Below are 4,618 nucleotides of genomic sequence, written 5' to 3'. Positions count from 1 at the left end.
TCAATGGTTATAGGTTACAAGTCTCTCTCAATTATGCTCAAAGATCAACTACCAAGTTTTCTTTCCCACTCTTATTGTGTATCTCCATGTCTAATTCCCAGAGTAGAAGCATCCAGCTAATTAGTCTCAACTTTGCATTTGACTTCTTTAGAAGGGATTTAATAGTTATATGATCAGAAAAAATTATCATATGAGAACAAAATAACTATGATATGAATTTATCTAATGCAAATACAATTGCCAAAAGTTCCTTTTTCAATAGTGGTGTAGTTGACTTGAGACAAATCTAATGTCTTCGAAGAATAATAAATGATGTGAGGTGCTCCCCTCCCTCAACCCTTTGTGCTAGAATTGCTCATATTGCATAGTTAGAAGTGTTGCACACAGACTCAAAAGAATGCAGGATCGATGCACTAGAGGAGGGGGGGGTAAATAATGATCATGACTGATGTGCGTAAATATTATGATTATTTATGCATGTTTTAACGCACATTCACTTGCTTTACACGTATATATTCTTTGCATGATCGTCTCTTTTACCATGTATTCATCATATATACTCTTTTGTTTGGATATCTACTCTTTGTTTGGTTTTGTGTTGATAGAGACAACTTTTGGAGTAAAAACAACGATTGTCGACGCACCGGAATGAGCCAGAGAACACGACCGTGCAACCTCGTACGACCGTGTGGCCAAACAGGAGAGGAGAAGTGCACGACCGTGCGGCCAACCTAGAGGCAGATCAGAGCATGACCGTGTATACTTGCACGACCGTGCCCCCCACGACTGAAGCCAAGCAAGGAACGACCGTGCAACCCTGCACGAACGTGGCCCAGGAACCAAGCCCAAAGCTCACATGGTCGTGCCAATTCGCACGACCGTGCAATGCGGCCAGAGACAAGAAAGGGCACAACCGTGCCATTCTTACACGGTCATGCTGCCGCAACCGCGCCCTAGCCTATAAAAGGGTTTTAACCCTTTTCCTCAATGGGTGGGGGGACCTGGGAAGTGAACCATCAGAGAGAGGATCGACTTGGTGCTGTTCCATGCCATCCAGGACCTCCGTCCATCAATCCTTCATCACCACATCAACTCCAGAAGCAAAGGATTGGATCCGAAGATCACTCGTCATCGTTGGATAAGCGTCTTTTCTCTTTCTCTCTTCTTGTTTGAGAATTGTATGCTTAACATTATGTCTTCGGGTTTTTCTCCGGCGTCTATGGAGTAGATTCCTTGTTCTAGGATTAGGGAGTAGTTGTAGATCAGTTTTGATGTAAGACTCATACTTATGCCTCTATTCCATTGGATGATTTCACTTGCTTTGTTTCGACTACTCGATCTCTATATCGTGTTAATTGATTGTGTAGAAATTGCCTATCTCGTAGAGAGAATATCTTAGATTGTACACCCGAGGGGCCCTAGTGACAGGGGTAACCCATTCATGGACATCTAGGGTACTTCCTTGAAAGGAGAGACAACTCCTCCACAAGGTAGTAAGAGACCAAACTAAGCTCCTTATCTCTATCCTTAGTGACACAAATTAGAGTAGTGTTCTTGTGATCTACCGAGGTGCCCTAGTGATAGGGGTTAACCGTAACATGATTTCATAGGGATCTTCTTTATTTGGTACCTAAGAATAGATACTTTAGCTTCCGACGAATGCATGTTGATGGACAATGAGTAAAGGATAGAATGTGATACATCAATACCATTACAATGAAACTGAATTCTTAGGACTCTTCATAAACCAAGTCTATTACCTCTTCTTTGCTAGTTCTCATTTCTGTTTCCAAATCTCTTTACTTTAGATAACTTACAACCATCGGTAGTTTAGCTAATCCTAAGTGAGCCATCGCTAGTGCTTATAACCAGTCCTCGTGAGATCGATAATCTTTATTACTGACGACGAATCCGTGCACTTGTGGAATCGTAACAAGTTTTTGACGTCGTTGCCGGGGACTGCTTCTATAACATTAGTGATAGTCATATTAGATTAGACTAGACTTTGTTTTCTTTTCCTTTATCTTTCTTTTTTCTAATATTTTGTATTTAGAGATAAATAATTTTATTCTTGTTTTTCTTTATTTTCTACATTTTTATTAAAATGCTAAAAAAATATTATTATTTCAACTCTCTTCTTAACTATATTTCATATCTTTTTTTTACATGCGAAGAGCTAATCTTTCAGGACAACTTTTACCGTTCAATCCAGAGATCAATAGGACTTTCTTGAGAAGAAGAAACCTTCAAAAAGCATTTCAAGCAGTACAAGAATCTTCAGAGATGGCTGACAAACTATTGAAGGACTACGCAACACCTTATGCATGAGGGGTTCGGTCTAGCATCACTCGACCGCCAATCGAAGCCAACAATTTTGAAATCAAGCCTACAGTAATTCACATGGTTCAGTAGAATTAATTTGGAGGAGGACCACACGATGATCCAAACCACCACTTAGAGCTTTTCTACGAGATTTGTGATACCATAAAAGTGAACGGAGTCCCTCCAAAATCAGTAAGGTTATTATTTTTTAAATTTTCCCTGAAAGACAGAACCAAGCAGTGACTAAATTCCCTTCCAGGAAACAACATTACATCGTGAGAGCAGTGTGAGAAGAAATTCCTAAACAAATTCTATCCACCAAGAAAAACTGTTCACATGAGGAATTTGATTGCAAGCTTTAAACAAATAGACTCAGAATCATTATTTGAAGTCTGGGATAGATTCAAAAGTATGCTGAGACAGTGCCCCCATCATGTCCTTGAGAAATGGTTGGTTCTACACATATTCTACAATGTAATCAACTATCACACGAAGGTGTCCCTCGATTCTGCAGCAGGAGGAGCACTAATGAACAAGAGCCTTGATGAAGCTAAAGAGATCATAGAGAATGTGGCACAGAACCACCATCAGTGGGCAATAGAAAGGTCTGGTAGTTCTCTCTCAGGGAATCCAATAAAGGCGTTAGGAAAATTTGACATAGATGTAGTCACACTCATGTTTGCAAAGCTGGACGCTTTGACCAAGAAGTTTGAGGCCATGGGAAACAACACGGCCAATGCAATAGTTTATGTTTGCGAAACTTGTGGAAGTACGGATCATGCTCAAGATACTTGCCCCTAGGGCCAATACAAACACAGATAAACCAACTTGAGCAATGCGATGAGATAGTCAACTACAACCAAAAGGAAAACAATGCGTACTCCAACACATACAACTCTGGATGGAGGAACCACCCAAATTTCTCATACTGGAATAACCAGGACCAAGGGCCAACAAAATAAAGCTATCAGCCTAGGCAACAGAGCTACCCATTTGGACAATAGACTTATCAATATCAACCTTCATAGCTGTCCAGAATCGAAAAGATGCTTGAAGAAGCCCTCTCAGAGCAAAAAGAGATGAAGAATGAGATCAAGCAATTGACTCAAAGACTGGAAAATTTAGAAATGCATCAGAAGATGCAAGACAACCAGATAGCCCAGATAGCCCAGATAGCCCAGTCTTTTTCAAGAGCACAGGGAACATTTCCAGGAAAGCTTTGTTAGTTAGAGCCCTAGAGCCAATCATTTGATGATTGTATGGACTCATGTATATCATATTCTTTTATATTAATAAAGGCATTTGTTTGGTTATTATACTTATTTATATTAGTGCCAAATAGACTAAGTATAATAGCGTCCTTGAGTAGAAGGTTCATACCTATATCAATCGATTAGTTGAATCGATAGTGAGATGATATAGGGAACACTACTCTAAATCATTCCTAGTCGAGTATTAGCATTTAGGGACAATGTTAATACAATAAGACTAGCATGTAGGTCAACTCGATGACTTGATCTCACAAGTCATGGATATAGAGATATCAAGCTGACACATGGGTATGCATTAGAGAATGTATACTGAATGACCCGCCATGAGAAAGTATCATGGATCGTTATATGAGTGTCATATACTTTCTCATGTGGCTATTAGTATGACTATTAGTCCTTAGACCTGAAGTCACCATGGATTCCTACATAAGGAGTTATGTACTTTAGTTTCGTCAAACATCACCCGTAACTGGGTGGACTATAAAGGCGATTACTGGGTATGTAACGAATTATGCAGAGGGATGTGAGTGATGTAGATGAGATCTATCCCTCCCATATGACGGGAGCGACATCGCTATTCTTGATAGAGTGAGACCACTAAGCGCATGGCCATGCCCAAATGAGTCAACATTAGATGTTGAGCTCATTTGATTGAGTGAGTCTAACTTGGAGTTTAAGATTTAGATTGATTAGAGGATGACACGGTCTATGCCTCATATTGATCAATCTAGATGTCTAGGATATAAGGACACTTGTCATTATTTTGTGAGTAGTCACAATTGGTAGTCACAAGGTGATGTCGGATCTCGACATTCTTGTAACTTGGGTAGTAATGATGTGTTGCTAGATACCGCTCATTACTTATGCTCCTAAATGGGTTTAGGGCATTGCCAACGTTACAAGAACCTATAGGGTCACACACTTAGGACAATTAGGTGGAGATTAGGTTCATATGATGAACCAAGAGGATTAGATTCATTTGATGAATCAAATTGGATTAAGAGTAATCCTAATTGGGCTAACTT

At 39.8% G+C, this 4,618-nt stretch overlaps 1 non-coding gene across 1 annotated transcript; it reads right to left on the bottom strand.

Moving 5' to 3' along the window:
- Window positions 1-2,656: 2,656 nt before the first annotated feature.
- Window positions 2,657-2,762, bottom strand: LOC122044734. Its single transcript, XR_006129749.1, has one exon. It is a non-coding gene; the product is annotated as a small nucleolar RNA R71 (small nucleolar RNA).
- Window positions 2,763-4,618: the final 1,856 nt, after the last annotated feature.

This window comes from Zingiber officinale, chromosome 2A (assembly GCF_018446385.1).
Source record: "Zingiber officinale cultivar Zhangliang chromosome 2A, Zo_v1.1, whole genome shotgun sequence".
NCBI lineage: Eukaryota > Viridiplantae > Streptophyta > Magnoliopsida > Zingiberales > Zingiberaceae > Zingiber > Zingiber officinale.
Note: the sequence above shows the minus strand (reverse complement) of the source record. Positions and strands in the feature narration are given on the sequence as shown.